Source organism: Vanessa cardui, chromosome 17 (genome assembly GCF_905220365.1).
Source record: "Vanessa cardui chromosome 17, ilVanCard2.1, whole genome shotgun sequence".
In the NCBI taxonomy this organism is placed as follows: Eukaryota; Metazoa; Arthropoda; class Insecta; order Lepidoptera; family Nymphalidae; genus Vanessa; species Vanessa cardui.
The window spans coordinates 1,285,834-1,305,105 of NC_061139.1; the positions used below are offsets into that span (position 1 = coordinate 1,285,834).

The 19,272-nt window shown below is 35.4% G+C and overlaps 1 protein-coding gene across 4 annotated transcripts in view; it reads right to left on the reverse strand.

Annotated features, from left to right (window-relative positions):
• LOC124536734 (potassium voltage-gated channel protein Shaw-like) overlaps window positions 1-19,272 on the reverse strand; it is a 129,291-nt gene that overhangs the window by 31,699 nt on the left and 78,320 nt on the right. For all 4 annotated transcript variants that reach the window (XM_047113312.1, XM_047113315.1, XM_047113313.1 and 1 more), the window contains exon 2: window positions 3,018-3,160. The gene's annotated coding sequence lies outside the window, so the exon portion shown is untranslated. The remainder of the gene's footprint in view (window positions 1-3,017; window positions 3,161-19,272) is intronic.

Here is a 19,272-nt window from a genome sequence, read left to right on the forward strand (position 1 = left end):
TAAAAAAACCTTTGATCCGTCATCTGATTTTTGGGCCATTTGTTTGTGAAATTAAAAGACTACATTGTAGTATTTTCTGTAGTCGACTGCTGTGGACTAAAGCGGTCGGTGAGCATTATTGATTAAATATTTAATGTAACACAACACATGTACGGGAATCAATAAATGAAAGAAGATAGTTTATCTACAATAAATGTATGTAAAGAATATTTTGTTGCCACTGAATTATATTTTGAGCCGAGATGGCCCAGTGGTTAGAACGTGTGCATGTTAACCGATGATTGCGGATTAAAATCCAGGCAAGCGCCACTGAATATTCACGTGCATAATTTGTGTTTATAATTCGTTGGTAAAGGAAAACATCGTGAGGAAGCCTGCGTGTGTCTAATTTCATAAAAATTCTGCTACATATGTATTTCACCAACTCGCATTGGAACAGCGCGTTGGAATATGTTCCTAACCTTCTCCTCAAAGGGAGAGGAGCCTTAGCCCAGCAGTGGGAAAACTATAGGATGCTTTTTGTTGTCGATATATTTTGTAAAGCCGTAAATAATTCGAGCGAATTAACGTAAACCCGTTTTCAACTGAATTATTTTGCGAACTAGATAACGTTGTAATTAGGGTCCCTACGAAGGGCACCGTAATTAGTGTGGAAATAACTAAAACAGTCAAACGGAACGAGTTAGCTGTTATTATGGTGAATTAGAAAAACTTTGGAAATAAATTACTTTCGTCTAATAGCCTTATATTAAACAATGTTAAATTACAGCTTATACAATCAAACCTATTTTTACATATACATAGGTGGTTAGAACACCGGAATCCTGACCGAAGACTATTGATTCAAATCAATATATTTTGATAGTCTATAATTAAATAAATAAATAAATAAATATGAGACAACATCACATACATTACTATGATCCCAATTTAAGCAGCTGAAGCACTTGTGTTATGGAAATCAGAAGTAACGATGGTACCACAAACACCCAAACCCAAGACAACATAGAAAACTAATGGTAATCTACATCGACTTGGCCGGGAATCGAACCCGGGACCTCAGAGTGGCGTACTCATGAAAACCGGTGTACACACCACTCGACCATGGAGGTCGTCAAAAACAACAACAAATTAACAAAAAAAATAAAACTAAAATTACTTTGGTATATGTACCTTGTACACATATGGAATTAGTAAAAATCGGTAATTGATATATTATTAACAGACACTCCAATTTTTATTATATGTATAGATTTATCACTTTTTTAAAATGTCCTACTATCGAGAACATGAACGACGGGACCGATTTTTTTTTAAATATTGGACAATATCACATACATTACTCTGATGCCGAGTAAGTAAGAGTAAGTAGCTAAAGCACTTGTATTATGCAAAATCAGAAGTAACGACGACGGTACCACAAACACCCAGACCCAAGACAACATAGAAAACTAATGAATTTGCTATATTGATTCTACTGGGGATCGAACCCGGCACCTCAGAGTGATGACCGCCTCAGTCGAATAATGTGTACAACATTATTCGACTACGGCGGTCGTCTTATCGATTGGTCGAGTATTCGATTTTGACGGGACTTTCACTGTCAGAAGAGTAACTTAGGCTTCAAAAAGAACTGTTTTGTTAAATTCAAACGCGAAGTCGAGTGCATAGCTAGGACATATGATATACAGGTAACGAAAGTGAACCGTAATATATCTCACGTAACAATTCAGAGTGAAGCCTCTTTGAGCAAGATTGAAGTCAAATTAATTACGCGTTACAGTTATATGTAATATATCTAAGTGTGGGTGTGAGTATATTACATATTATTACATATTTTTCGAATGAAATTCATGTCAATTATGTACATTGGACGTAGAATGTGTATGTGAATCAACGAATACAAAAGCGACAATTTTATTACGTTTTCGTCAGTTTTATGTGTTGAAATGTGATGATGATATCGTTCGTTCGATTTCGGTTACAGAAGTCCGATTCTGTTAGAAATCACTTCGTATCTCACTTCTGAAACATTGGCGACTAATTTACAGCGATAGGTGATTTTAATACGTGTGTTTTAAAAAAGTTACAATTATTATAGTTAATCTCACACATACGAGTATAACAATCTGATAATTCTCAGCCCCATAATGCTCAAAGAAGGCCGCCTTTTAGCACCTTATTATAGTGCACAGACAGAAGAACTTCCTTACTTTTGTAATCCTAGACGACCAAACCGATACGAAAGGAAAGAGTTCATGGTCAGGATTATCGGCTTTACACGTTTTCCGAGGTAAAGGAATGTATACATCCAACTTCTAGACTAGGCTATTAATGAGATATTTCGGCTGGTAGACTTAAAGTTTTTATTGACTGGACCCAGGACTTGGAACCAAAACCTTGTAGCCTTAATTCTAGACAGTGGATTACGAATTATACCCCGGCATCTACGGCCTTAAATCTAAGAACTTTAAATAAAATGGATCACTCATCATTGTAACCAAAATATAATGTAAAGTATACTATAATAGGCGATGCAAAGAATAGCCAATATCTCTTCCAGCGCCAATGTCTATGGGTAGTGGCTATCACTTATCAGATGGCTCCTTTTCCCATTAATATTGTGATAATACACACACACACACACACACACACACACACACACACAAGTAAAATTTATTTTGATATAATGTTAGTTTACCTACTGATTGTGAGTTGAAACTCACAATCATGAAACGGAAAAATAATATCTTACTATATACTGAATATATAGTAAGATATTGTTTATTCTTTTTAAAAACATGGACAGAATTATATGTTATGGAAGAACGGGTCCTTCTGTCACGAGTATTATATTATACTCACTAGAGGGTCCCAACCTTTATTTGCTATGTACAACTTGATAAAGAATAAACTATTTTTCATTTTCATAATTCTGACCAAAAATCGGTCAAGGAATAGTTCTACCGTTATGAAAAGTAATATTCTAGTGACTCCAGAGTGACGTATGAACTTACTGTATCTCCTCAACTCAACACGACTTCAACTATATACCGCTACGGTGATCGGCTTTGGCCGCGTCGCGACATGATCTGGATATAGTCATCTTCCAACCGGCTGAAGCTTGCGTGTGATGACATTGCTGATACGGCGGTGAAACCTGAAACAGATACATACAAATTATTTAATTGAAAAACACTATTAAACTTTAATTTTGGTCATAAAATTTTGAGCGGAGAAGCGTCATTTTTAAGTAAAAAAACAAGATTGGTGTTAATGCTGCTGTTAATGGGTTGAGGGCCAATGTTACAAGTGTTTTTTTATCCTAATATCCAATGGCTATCGGGATATAAAATTAACTTGTGGATAATAGGCTTGCGTTTAACAAATTTTAATTTTAGATGTTATATATGTCTTTTTAAAATAATTGTTAATTTGACGTAAATGTTTTTAGAGAGGTGAGGGTCATGATCCCTTTCGGACCGAGCTTGACTTATTCAAACTTTGTTTAATTAATCAATAAATAATAAGTGACTATGAAATTTTTGATCACCCTTTGGCTTCATTGAACTTCAAATCTTTAAACAATTTATTTGTTATTTTTTAATTTCAGATCTAAGGCTAAGAATTACGAAAACACAATACAATATTGGTTTAGAATGATTAATAGAACTAAAACTATATTTGTTAATACGATTGGAAATATTAAAAAAAATATAATTTACATTTAGTTCTAATGTATAATATAACATATTTATAATAATGCAATGAAACTGATATTTTTTTCCTAAATGAAAAAAAATATTATTTGAATATATAATTTCCTTTTTAAATTAAATATATATATATATATATATATATATATATATGTCTATAATTTCCTTTTTTTTATTTAATTAGATGTTGGCACGAAAAGAACGAAAGCATAAGTCCATTGCCGTTTTTATAATTAAAAATATTGTTTGTAAAAAAGCACGTTCCTTTAGTAAAGATTGGATTAGAATTTACACTTCTATTAATATAGATTATAAAACTGCGTCTTCATGAAAGGAAAGTTGTTCTATTTTAACAGTTCTACTGACATACATACTAAATGGTACGAACATTTCTGTAAGTTGTAAATAAAAATGTACATAACATTATAAGTTGAATATTAAAACTAAAATATAATACTAAAATAAAATATCGCGATTCCAATGAATCTAAATTATTGTCATCTGATATGTTCAAAATAAAATCAAAATAAACTTTATTCAAGTAGGCTTTTACAAGCACTTTTGAGTCGTCATTTTACAATTAAGTGATGCTACCACCGGTTCGGAAAGTAGATCCTACCGAGAAGAACCGGCAAGATACTCGGTAGTTACTCTTGTTTAACATTTTAAAAAAAAGTCATGTTAGTTAAATAGAATAATTATTTAAATTTATATATCCTGCTTGGAAGTCAACAGGTATGTATATATTGTTGAAATGATTACTTTGGTCGAGTCGAGTAAGTCGAGATGGCCCAGTGGTTAGAACGCGTGCATCTTAACCGATGATTGCGGGTTCAAACCCAGGCAAGCACCGCTGTTTCATGTGCTTAATTTGTCTTCATAATTCATTTCGTGCACAGCGGTGAAGGAAAACATCGTGAGAAAACATGCATGTGACAAATTTCATAGAAATTCTGCCACATGTGTATTCCACTAACCCGCATTGGAACAGCGTGGTGGAATATGTTCCAAAACCTTCTCCTCAAAGGGAGAGGAGGCTTTTAGCCCAGCAGTGGGAATTAACAGACTGTTGTTGTTTGTTTTGTTTGATTACTTCAATCAGTACGCACGTCTGGCGCTGTAGCTGTCCCAAGACTAAGAGACCAAGAGGCTCATTCAACAAAGGAACATACACTGACAGACTTTTAAATCTGTCATCTCTCAACTGACAACCTATAAAACTTAATCACGTTGTCGTTCTGTTAAATGAGTTCGTATACGTGTAAATTCATAATACCCGACATACACATATTTTTAGAACCAGAAGTAGGAAGTAGGCTAAAACAATTATCTTTAATTTACAGTAACAATAAATCTACCACAATAGAAAAACATTTAGTCAACAACACAAATAACCATCAATAATGACATTACACCGTAATAATTATATTCGCGATCTCAATGTGTCAGCTACGAATCTCCCGCCATTTTTTTAAGGGAAGTTTTGTGACTTGACGCAGATTTGATTGTTTATTCCAACTATATAAATAAAAAAATTAAGTTGTTTCTTTGAACGGGCTTCGTTAAGGAATAGGTACAGTATACATTTTGTGAAACTAGATTGTTTTGAAAAAGTCTTAATTGTCATTATCTATTTATTGAGAAAGGTATTATGTTTATCTATAACATCGCGTTACGATATGGTTAAGTACACTAATAAGGACAACATTATTAAACATTTCTAAGTGTCAGTATTATAGATTTCACTTGGTGGTAGGGCTTTGTGCAAGCCCGTCTGGGTAGGTACCACCCACTCATCAGTTCTTCTACCGCCAAATAACAGTACTCAGTATTGTTGTGTTCCGGTTTGAAGGGTGAGTAAGCCAGTGTAACTGCAGGTACAAGGGACTTAACAACTTAGTTCTCAAGGTTGATGGCACATTGACGATGTAAGGAATAGTTAATATTTCTTACAGCGTCATTGTCTATGGGTGATCGTGACCATTTACCATCAGGTGGCCCATCTGCTCGTCCACCAACCTATACCATAAAAAAATACTAATAAAATATATAAAAATATTTATATTCCAAAATGTAACTAACTTGTGACACTTTGTCTTATACCGTTTATCGTGACGTCATTTAGATAGATATCTAATTATTTTTCCATGAATCCTCGTCTCTTGTGAACTGTCACTGTCTTTTTTAATAAAAGTCTAAGGCGAGTCTGATATTAAAAAATACATTTTTCTCAACACAAAACACAAAAATAAGGATAATGTGATTATCGTCAGAATTTAATATTACAGGATGACATTTTAAAGACTTTATTCTTCTATACTTTAGTGTGAGCAAGAAAGCCGATTGTTGGCCAGTGGTTAGAACGCGTACATCTTTACCGATGATTGCGCGTTCAAACCCACCCAAGCACCACTGAATATTCATGTTCTTAATTTTTTGGGCTGGCTAGGAGGCTGTTGTTGTTGTTGTTATTGTTATTGTGCCCAACAGACCAGAGTGCAATCTAGAGTTTAGAACGCATTCATTATAATCGATGATTACGGGTGATATTTATCTAGTCCAGCCCAGTCCTTGGCGGTGAGGGAATAGGAGCAGCGTGGTGGAGTATGCTTCTAACCGTCTCTTCAAAAGGGAGGGGAGGCTTTAGCCCAGCAGTGGGAAATTTGCAGGCTGTACAAGTTTTTGTTCGCAACGTGAATGTACTACAAAAATTTTTCAATGTTATTATTGTTAGCAAAAGGACACAGGGTTACTAAAACACTTACTAAAACACACAAGTAAAGCTGTGGGCGGAGTCTAGTTTACAATCAATAATTAGTCGTTTTCACTTTGCTTATCTTATTTGATTTAATTAAGAACATCCTAATAGATTCTCATTAACATTTTCGCTGATGTCTACCAAGTAACATTATGTAACGATCTAAAACTTTCTTAAAAACCGCTTGTAATTTAATCTTTCAATAAAAAACCACACGGTCATTCTATCTATTCGATTTGAATATTTTTATACCAAGAAATATAATGGTTACGTATCACAAAGCCTCGTTTATCATCTATCTCGTAGTTTATGTATTATATCAAGCATTTTGCTCGTTTGGGCATCAATTGTGTGTGAAATATTTATATTTGCAATTGACCTTATTGGGTTCATGTGTGTGTAAATAATGTTATTTGCGATAATTTAAACAAGCGTAATAAAACGATTGATAATGTTATCACGATATATACATGGTCATTGTTTTAAACGATGCTAGCGACCCGCCCTGGATTCGCACGTGTGTAATGCTCTGATATAAATTATATTGCAGAATGTCTGACTTTTTTTAAGATTTTTTTAATGTGTAATTAGTGTTTTGTAGTTCACGGAAACGCGGTTGAACGGGATAAACATCCTATGTCCTATGTCCGTCTCCTGGTTCTAAGCTGCAGCCACCAATTTTCAGCCAAATCGATTCACTCATTCTTGAGTTATAAGTAGTATAACAAACATTACTGTCGTTTATGTACAGAAGTAAACAGGTTAAGTACGGGTGCTATTTCACTGTGGTGTGGAGTAACATCATTCTATTCGTATAACATACTTCCGTCCCTTTTCATGAAATTAATCCCAACCATGCACAAGAGCGAAAGGAAAGATGTCAAATAAAAGAAACTGTCGATCCATGCATAGCAATGAAACATAATTATTTTCAACCGACTTCAAAAAAGAGGAGGTTATCAATTCGTCTGTATTTTTTTTTGTTACCTCATAACTTTTCACTGGGTGGACCGATTTTGACACCGGCTATAAATATAACAATAACTATAACCACGTTATATAATCGTAAATCGATTTATAAGTAGTCTAATTTTTTTTTATTATATATACATATTTATTTGTTTTAAAATAGTGTTTTGTTTGAAGTCGGTTTTTCTTTTTGTTAAAATTTTATTTATTAACATTTGAGGTTGAGTTAGTTTAATTTTGTTTTTTATTTATTTTGGAAACATACAGTAACTATTGAATAAATAAAAATTTTAACACAAAAAGTATTACTTAAACCTAAATTGTTTCCTATGTTAAATAATTCATACAATTTTTACAGTTACAGTATAGATGCAAATAATAATTATTAAAATTTTAAATTTAACAATCTTCAAAGCTAATTTAAATTAAATTAAATCGAACATTAAAAATAGATAGACATGTTATATTGACATTGAAACAAGCAAGATATTCGTAGGAATATCTTGCTTGTTTCACATAAATGTTGGATGAGTATCTTATCAGCGTGATACCTATCCATAATAAAGTGAATATAGTCGTAGTAACTGACAGTTATTAAAAAAATATAATAAAAATGTTCTTTCGTGATTTTTTCAGCTATGTAAAAATTATGCGAAAAGATTTATTATTTTTAATAAAGTTTGCTTAAAATTTATTACATTTCATGTACCTAAATATTAATACAATCATAAATATTTTTGACAAAGGAAGCATATTCGCGAGTTTGTCCTTATTAAAGTACTACAATTTCGCGATCTGTTCGAAGGATTGTATATCAGATACTTCATTCTAAAATAAACTGTATGTGTCTGGAATAAGGTGTATTTTCAAAAAAACTGGTAAAATATTTTTTTCGCCGTTGGGAATGATATGAAATGTAGCTACGAGAAGAACAAAGAACGTGCCACAGACTGAAAATTGTACAGATAAAAAATAAAACAAAATGGTTTGTAATTTTTTTTCCACTGTAGCAATGATAAAGGTGTAAGAAATTGAAATAGTGTACATGCACAATACTGATCGTTACGTTTTCATTTAAAACGGAGTTATTGTTTTAAAGTCCTCTGAGATTTCTTGTAGTTTAAGAGGTTAATTTGAGACAAAAGATAAGCAACACTTAGCATTTATGATTAATGGCTAATATGGAATAAATATAAATATGGTTCAAACCTCCTCAAAGAGGAAGGAGGCCTTAGGCCTGCAGCGGGAAACTTCCAGGCAGTTGTTGTTGTTGATTAACGCCTAAGTTCTTACTTGAGAATACATAAATGTTAGTATTAATATATTATATGAGATTTTCAATTGAAAGAGACTGAAAGAAACTGATAATTACTATTATATGAGCCCTTTCTTAGTAATAGACCATCTAAGGGTTGTTTGATGCAAATTTTATATGAGTACTTGCCAGATCCCTTTTTCCCATTTTTCATTTTGGGCAAGTGCTCAGGCCCCGCGATCGATCGCCCTTCAGATAAAATAAATAAGTATAACATAAACATGTGATAATAATAAATCTATAACCTTGTTTAACTACTTTCTTTATTTATTATAACAAAATAGTATTCTGCCAGAGTCATAGAGCCCCATCATCTTAATATGCACAAGGCCCCCGACAGGTTAAAGATGATCCTGGCACTTGTAGGACATTATCGGGCTGTTATTTACTATTTTTATACGATCTATTATTCTGCTGTTGTCCAAAATCAAGTTGATCTATACTAATATTATCTGGGTCTTTGTTTTGAAGGAGCTCAATGTTATATATATATATATATATATATATATATATTTATTTATTTGTATACTATCCCTTGTTCTGCAGTCGCCCAAAACCAGACTGATCTTTACTAATATTATCTGATCCGTTGTTCTGAAGAGGCCCAATATAAGGCTGTTCTGATGTATTTCTATACGAGACCTAGATCTGAACTAGTTCAATATCGAACCGATCTATACTGTAATTAACATTGGCTAAACTCTTTTACATTACTAAGTTTAGTTGAAGTTATAAATGTAGATGGGTTTAAGCGAACTTTCTCTTTACGTGATTTAATACTGGCTAGTGTAAAGCTTAAGCAAGCCGAGCTAGTTTAGAGAGTTATCCGCTTCACAGCTAAAACTTATGAAAAATGTATGGAGTTGCAGCTCTGAAGTGGCTCCACCTAAGAGTTTTTAATAAGATGTTTTAATTCTTAGCCGTTTTTATTCTTTATTCAAGAATATTAATTACGCTGTGCCCTCGTGCACCTTGTTTATAGTAATACCGTTTTATATTCCACAACGAAAGTTACTAATTATTTTTTAAATGAAGCTGAGTTGTATAAATTTTATCTTTTATTTTTTGTGCTATATTTTAAGGCACAAAAATGAAATACACTATACTCATATTGTCGGCGAACTCTTTTCATAAGGATAAGGTATTTGGGCCTTATTTAACGTTGCTCCATTACGGGCCAGTAGATATACATGAGGCGGAATATCATTCAACGCTTGTATACTTTTTCAGTATATTTTTTATCTACCGGGGAGATGTGTTATAAATAATTTAGTTTTAAGGGATCATAGATGTCCAGAGTGTCTTGTCCAGAGTTAAGCTCTATTTGAATTTAAGAATTTAAGGTCATGATATATTATATTTTGATTTATTATATATTGTACTAATGAACTCATAGTTTGAAGTTTTAGATTTAACATAATATATGTATGTGTGTGTAATAATTTCTCTATGTTGATGTTGTTGTGATTAATACGTTAATCTCTATGCACAAATTTCTTATATACTTAAAACTTACTGAGACAGTGAACATCTTTTCACGTTACATTTTTATATCTATATATATTATTTTATCAATAGTGTGTTGTCTTCAAACCTTGAAAAAAGATCCTTTAAGCAAAAGGATCTTTTTTATGGTATAGGTTAGCGGACGAGCATATGGCCCACCTGGTAAGTGGTCACCATCACCCATAGTCAATGGCGCTGTAAGAAATATTAACTATTCCTTACATAGTCAATGTGCTACCAACCTTGGGAACTAAGATGTTATGGCCCTTGTGCCTGTAGTTACACTAGCTCAGTCACCCTTCAAGCCGGAACACAATACTGAGTACTGTTATTTGGCGGTAGAATAACTGATGAGTGGGTGGTACCTACCCAGACGGGCTTGCACAAAGCCCTACCACCAAGTAAATAATATTAAATATTATAATAATAGTAACATTAATATAAAAAATTTCAATATTCCTTTTACTAAAAATAAACTACGAATTTTAAACTTGAATAAGTTAATAACGCTATTGAATGTGGGTCCAATTTTCATTTCTAAATTCAATTTAACGACCGTTACGTCTCTTTCAGACTCTTAGACTTGAGAGATTTATCAGACTCTATACAATTCGAAAATGTTGAAAATTTATTTTAAAATGTATTTTTAGTAGAGCGACTTCTTTAGTACTTATTACTTTTTAACTATTCAACGAATGTGATATGAAATGTTTGGATGGATGAAATACACATTTTTAAAATTATTTCTGATATTATATCTAACTGAGCCGAGATGGCCCAGTGATTAGAACGCGTTCATCTTAACCAATGATTGCGGATTCAAACCCAGGCAAGCACCACTGAATATTCAAGTGCTTAATTTGCGTTTATAATTCATCTCGTGCTCAGCGGTGAACACATCGAGAAGAATCCTGCGTGTGTCTTATTTCATAGAAATTCTGCTACATGTGTATTCCACCAACTAACATTGGAATATGCTCCAAACCTTCTCCTCAAAGGGAGAGAACGCCTTTGCAGCAGTACAAGACAGACAGACAATAAAGTTAAGAAACACTGATCATTTTCGAAGTATATAGAGTCTGTATATTTAGTATCAGTATTGCACCGATGTGAAACCGGGACAGGTTGATAGTGTAGAATAAAAAAAATCCTAATTAATCTTTTTGATGCTTCGACATATGTGTACGCTCTGTGATAGTCGAAGTATATACGTTTATATTCTATTTATGCCACGTGGTCACGTATCGCCTCGCCGTAGTCTGATGCAATGTTTTTAAATATTTAATTTAAATGCAAATTTTTAGCGCCGGCAAAAATTAATATTGACACAATTACTATTCCACATCCTTACCTTCATTATTTAACGCTAGCATTATAAATAAAGAATATTGCTGATAGAAATGTTGTAATAAATAAATAATCCTATTTTAATGTCAGTTTGGCTGAGAAAAGTGACCTTGGACGTCTGGTTGGCTTGGAGTAAATTATAATGTTGTATCTTGTTTGTACCTCTAAAGACGCATTACTTTGAATGTTACCCATATATATATTGTTAATTTTCAGTAAAAAAAGTAACAGCCTCTAAGTTCTGGTCTCCCATTAAGGAGAGGGCTTGGAACATATTTCACCACGCTGTCCCAATGCGGGTTGGTGGAATGCACATGTGGCAGAATTTCCATGAAATTAGTTATTTTATTTTCCCTCACCGCCGACCACGAGATGAATTATAAACACAAATTAAGCACATATATGTATATATATAGTGGTGTTTGCCTGGGTTTGAACCCGAAATCATCGGTTAATATGCACGAGTTCTAAACACTGGGCCATCTCGTATGTAAGTTACTATGTGATATTATAAGTACTTCGTGATAATTTGTTTTTAATTTTAGTATTAGTTAATTTATTTAATTTTAGTATTCTTACTGATAATTTGATTAACAATAATATGAAATAGAATTTTTTATTTACTTTTTTATGGGACAGTAAGATGGGAATCAGTTGACGGTAAATAGTCATTATGTTTACCACTCTTTTAAGCATGAGCACCGCCACCTTACGAACTAATATGCCACAACACTTTGAATACAATCATACATCAAGGGATATGTCCCTTGTGCTAAAGGCGATTTTATTCAATGCCTTTTTATCATGTAAAACATCACTCCATTTGAAATTTATTTTAATATAAAAATGATCGATAGCCTATTTTTTTAAATTGAAAGCTCTGAACCCTTTTTGTGATCCTATTGAAAAGCGTCAATGTATACGACATAAAAGCACTAAAGTATTCTCGGACAATGGAAATGCTTATTCATTTAAAAAAAAACTGATAAAAATAAGACCAACACGGACCACCCTGCAGTACAATACCAAAATGTATACTGAAAGAAATATTTATAATATTTTTATATAGCAAAGAAGTATCAAATATACGCGCTACGCACAATTAAGTTAGTAGCAAGTGATGACGGGGAGCGTCTTAACAACTATGCCTTTTACAACCTACCAACAATCTCCAACCGTCATACAGTTCACCCAGTACAGAGGATAATATTCATTTATAGTTTTATTAATTACGAGTCCCGTTTAGTCTCTATCCCTTGGGAATTTTGAAATATCCTAAAAATTTTATTTAGTTGTTGTTATAACTTACTTGAATGCTAAATTTGAAACCCCTAATAATTACAGTTACGGAGATAGAGCTACTTTCATTCGAATATATAAATGCCATTTATTCCCTATCCCGTGGGAATTTTTGGAAAATCCCTTCATAGTGTACCTCTAGGACACTTAAGGCATACATGTGCCAAATTTCAAGTCTCTAGGTCCACTGGTTTAGGCTGTGCGTTCTCTGTCAGTCACTCAGTGACGCAGTAACGGAACAGTTTTACATATATTTATTTTTAATAACTCAGAATTATAGTTTTCTACTGTATGTAAAAAAACTTATATGTATTTTATTGTAAACATCAATATTAAGCTGAGTTGTTAATGGATTAAAATAAATAGAAAGTATTGCTGTTTGTCGGAAGAATATATGATAAAAATCGTAAATGTAATCCTATTATTAAAAAGAAAATTAATATTACAAATGAATGGTAACTTATTATTAAATCTTTTGGGCCAAGACAAAGATCTTATGCTACCAGCTGCTTACCTCAGATTTATGAAAAACCTGCTCTGCCTTTGGAGGAGGTATTTGCAAGTAGTGGGATATTAACAGTCTATTACTACTTACTTTACTTATAACTATAAAATTTTTGGCTTTTATAATAAATTCCTTCCTTCACCATTCGAGTGTTTACTCGGTGGTAGCGTTTTGTGCCCGCTTGTTTGGGTAGGTATTACCCACTTATTAGTTATTGTACCGCCAAACAACAGTACTCAATATTGTTGTGTTCCGGTTTGAAGGGTGAGTGAGCCAGTGTTACTACAGGCACAAGGGACATAATCATGCCATCAAACTTGAGAACTAAGAAATTCTCAAGCTTGGTTGCACATTGACGATGTAAGGAATAGTCAACATTTCTTAGAGCGTTATTGTCTATGGATGATGGTGACCACTTACCATCAGGTAGCCCATATGCTCGTTCGCCAACTTATTCCATAAAAAAAGAAACGAAGCAAAAATTAAGCTTTTATAAAATTGAGATAATAGCAGTGGTCGTCTAATTTGTTCCACTAAAACAAAACATTAGAGGTTTTCCAAAGTATATTAGTATTTGGGTCAACACTCGCAAATAGAGCGTGTAGAGCCGCAACGTTAGGGTATAAGGTTCAACAGTAAAGTCGTTGGTGATAAAATACACAATACGCGCGCCCTTGACCCGAGCAAATTGTGCGAGCTCTATGGAGCTAACACAGAGTATGTATCGCACTGGAAGTGATTATTGTAGCAAAATTATCAGTCTTAAAAATTAACTAACTTGTATTTTTATTCATCCATTGTGATATTAGGTACTTAACAGGTTTTATCTACATTTTATAATAATTCTACGGCCTAATAATACCAATCTTAAAAAAAACGAACTTGTACTTTTTATTTGCTTATACATAAAGTATTATGATTCTAGTTATAGATATATAAATCATCAATCATCATCAACAGCCTATTTTTGTCCACTGTTGGACATAGGCCTCTCCCAGTGCACGCCACTGTGGTCTTTCTCCGGCTACTCGCATCCAGCTCCTGCCTGCCGCCTTGCGTATATCGTCACTCCACGTGCCTGAGGACGTCCTACACTACGTTTGCCGAGACGCGGTCTCCACTCTAGATCACGTTTTCCCCAACGGTTGTCGGTTCTACGACAAATATGACCAGCCCACTGCCACTTCAGCTTACTAATCCGGTGGGCTATGTCGATGACTTTGGTTCTTTGACGGATAACCTCATTTCTGATGCGATCCCTCAAAGAAACGCCGAGCATAGCCCTTTCCATAGCACGCTGAGCGACTTTAAGTTGGTGGACCAGCCTTGTCGTGAGTGTCCACGTTTCGGCTCCGTATGTCATGACGGGTAGGACGCACTGATTGAAGACTTTCGTCTTAAGGCACTGTGGGATCGACGATGTTAGGATTCGACGTAACTTCCCAAACGCTGCCCAACCCAGCTGAATTCTTCTATTCACCTCGTCCTCAAGGTTGTTTCTACCTAATCGCAGAGTCTGCCCGAGGTAGACATATTTTTGAACAACTTCGAGAACGGTACCGTGTATCGTAGTCGGTTCCGGTAGAACATGTTCATTGAACATGACCTTGGTTTTATCCAAGTTCATCCGTAGGCCGATACGCATAGAAGAATCAGCCAGCTCGTTCAGCATTTGTTGTAGGTCCTGCAGCGTTTCTGCCACGATGACGATGTCGTCTGCGAATCTCAAGTGAGAGATGTATTCGCCATTGATGTTAATGCCACGTCCTTTCCAGTTCAGCGTCTTGAACATATCCTCCATTGCATTAGTGAACAATTTGGGGGAAATAACGTCCCCTTGTCTCACTCCTCGATGCAATGGTATGGGATTTGTTTGCTGATTTTGTACTCGGACGGACATGGTGGCAGCTTCGTAGAGACATCTCATCACTTGGATGTATCGCCAATCAACTTGGCAACGCTGCAGGGACTCCAGAACAGCCCAGATTTCAACCGAGTCAAAGGCCTTCTCATAGTCCACGAATGCAAGACACAGGGGCCGATTATACTCATGGGACTTCTGTATAATCTGCCGCACTGTATGGATGTGGTCTATGGTGCCGTATCCGGTCCGAAACCCGGCCTGCTCCGGGGGTTGGAATTCGTCGAATCTTCGCGCAAGACGGTTCGTGATCACTCTTGAAAACAGCTTATAGACATGGCTCAGTAGGGATATGGGACGATAGTTCTTCAGCAGGGTTTTGTCTCCCTTTCGCTTTGGTCGGAGCGTGGACTTCATCAGACGGGCGCGCTCGGCCTTAAAATTGATATTCAGAGAGCCTCGGAGGAGTCGGTGATCACTACCGCTATTGAACCTGTTAATCACTGAGACGTCTCTGAATATATGCCTCTTGTCCGTCATTATGAAGTCGATCTCGTTTTTCGTCATAGTGTCGGGGCTTTGCCACGTCCACTTCCTTTGCGGCTGCTTCTTGAAGAAGGAGTTCATCAAGAAGGGCTCTTCTTGATGAACTCCTCCCGTTCGAGGAAGTTGACAAGCATTTGCCCCCTATGATTCCTGCTTCCAAGTCCATGGGGTCCTACTACCGATTCGCTGCAGTTCTGTACTCCCACTTTAGCGTTGAAGTCCCCCATGACAACGTTGTAGTGGGTTTTCGTGGTGAAGTGGAGGGCCCTCGATATGTCATCGAATAATTCTTCCACTTCATCGTCCGAGTGTGTCGAGGTCGGTGCGTACGCTTGCACCACCTTGAGGCTGTACCTCTCGGTGAGCTTTATAATGAGGTACGCTACCCTGTTCGACACACTGGAGATTTCCACCACGTTGTCAACTAGGGACTTATTTACCAGAAACCCAACGCCACCTTGGGATTGTTGGTCACCCTCTCGGAAGTACATTAGGTGGCCTGATTCGAGGGTTACGGTGTCCTCTCCCTCTCTACGGACTTCACATAGCCCTAATATGTGCCACCTAATTTTCCCAAGTTCTACCTCAAGTTGCGCTAGATGCGAGTCAAGCCGTAGCGTGCGTCCGTTGTACGTCGCAAGGGTCAGTCGGTTGTGGTGGCCTCCCGTAGCCCGGTGATTCTTAGCACCCCCCGTCCCGCCGTTACCATCGTCGCCACCATGACGAGGAATAGCGGGGCTGCCGGGAACTGGGGGCCGTGGCTTGCGTGTGTGCTGTATGTGGAGGTTGTGCCCATAATCGCCACGCTGGGCAGGCGGGTTGGCGATCGCAGGGCGTAGCTTCTCGCACCGGTGACGCTGCTGCCCGTCACCGGCCTGTGGTATTTAGCTACGCCTATTATGTTGATGGTTATACCGCCATCAGTCGGTCGCCAGAGCCTCGTTTGCTGGTCGGCAGGATGCACCACGGGCAGGTGAGGTTGGCTTGGGGCACTAAGGTGTAGTTTGCGCCCCCTTACATCCCGATCCGATATATAAATAAATAATAAATATGAGACAACATCACATAAATTACTCTGATCCCAATGTAAGTAGCTACGACGGTACCACAAACACCCAGACCCAAGACAACATAGAAAACTAATGGTAATCTACATCGACTCTACCGGGAATCGAATCCAGGACCTCAGAGTGGCGTACATATGAAAACCGGTGTACACACCACTCGACCACGGATATAGATTCAAGTTATATATATATATATATATATATATATATATAGTTATAGTATATAGTTTACAGGTTTTATCTTAATATTATAATAATTAATATTATTCGAATACAAGACAACTTGTACTCAGCGTCATATTTAATATTGTATGTCAAATAGCATTGACACTATTAATAATATAATGTATTACAATTTCTTTAAAAAAATGTTAGGCAGAATAAACTAATAAAGTGTAAGTTTTGGCATTATTTAATTTCAGTCGTATCTATTAATTTGATATCTTTGGGACAACTCGTCTGCTAGCGTTTTCAGGCAGAGTGAAATTACTCTGTTTATAGCTAGTGTTGCGATCTACGTTATTTTTTTTAATGGAATCAATGAATACATGCATATGTCTCTATATCGATTTTATATATGAACATGTTTTAGTAAATTTTGGGAGATATCGATTATATTCGAATTCTTGTATATTTTTAAACCATTTAAGGATTTATTGTGTCATCTAAGTAGGTGGACTCACAAATGGACCATCTCATTATAAGTGCCATTCAGCATCATCTCCTGCCCTTATCTCAATATTATTTGAGGTCTCCTGTACATAGCATGGACTAACTCCATATACTTCCCAGGCAAACCTTTCTCTTTCAATGCCCCCATAACACTTCAGGCACCCTATCATAGGCTTTCTCCAGGTCAATGAACACCATGAGCAGGTTCCAAGTGCCACTGTTTAATGATAATCGTTAAACAATTTTGAACATACCAAGACATCACTGATCTTGGGAACTAAGATGATAAGTCTTTTGTGCCTATACTGGCTCACTGATACTTCAAACTAGGACATGACAATACTAAGTGTCTATTTTTGTTTGTCGGGCACATTTGCTTGCATACCATGCCTTTAACTCCAAGTTAGTATTTGTTTTGTTACAAACAGATATTTGTTTGATCGGCATCGACAAAACTCAGGCATCACTAAGTTTTTATGTGTTTAGTTGTTGTTTTTATTTCATCCCATACTAGGGGGTGAAGGAAATTATCATGAGGAAATGTGTATGTATCATTTTATATATGTATATTTTTATTTTATTTTTTTCAATATTTCGAATCAGGAAATTATTTTAAAATATAATATAACATTGATAACAGCATGTATCCGAAAGCAATGAAAATAATAGATTAGATTATGATAATTATTTTTAAACAAGAGTTCTGTTGTAATGTATAATATAATAATAGATGATTTATAATTATTTTATAATATTATCAAGTAAAACTTATTTAAATAAAAATGAACGTAACCAAAAGTTATTTTATATATTGTAATTTGTAACGTCATTTATGTTTACTGAAGGTTGCCTGCCGAGGGTATTTTTAGCTAAAAATGCGCCAGTTTCGTTTTCCACGGGCTTTTGACTCCGCAAATAGGTGTCGTGGCTTTACAAAGACCGAAATTATCTGACGTTTCGAAGAAGAGCGGATGTTAATGTACTTAGATTGCGAGGATGATCGAAATTCTTAATAGAGATTCGTGTATCTACACATCAACATGTGTGGATGTGTTGATATTGTCTTAAAAATCAATTTTGTTCAGAGGATCGGGATTGTGATTTCACAAGAAAATGCTGCTAGCATTATTATCACTATTTATGTCTCTATATATACAGTTTTTCACGACCTCCGTGATCGAGTAGTGTATACACCGATTTTCATGGGTACGCCACTCCGAATTTCCGGGCTCGATTCCCGGTCGAGTCCATATAGAAAAAGTTTGTCTAAGTTGTCTTGGATATGGGTGTTTACCGTAGTTACTTCTGATTTTCCATAACAGTGACGGGATCAGAGTAATATATGTGACGTTGTCCAATATTTATTTTATGACCTCAATGTAAATAATTCTTATATAAATATAGTTCATGAAAATTAAAAGATGATTACGTACTAGCTGTGTTATGCGTTCACATTCCATTGCATTGTACATCACTACATCGCTTCTGTGGTTTGTAGCTCGATATTATGTACTCCATAATCTTTCGCAGTAAATGGACTATTAAATTCAATTACCAGTGTAACGATTAACAAAAGAAACATATCGTCTCAGTCCGCAACATAAGCTTATTGGCTATTTAAAGATTGGCTAACAAATTCTGATACAGCCAATGTGGACCAATCGCTAATCAACACGAATGCTTGCCATATTCTTCAGCTTAATATAGGTTA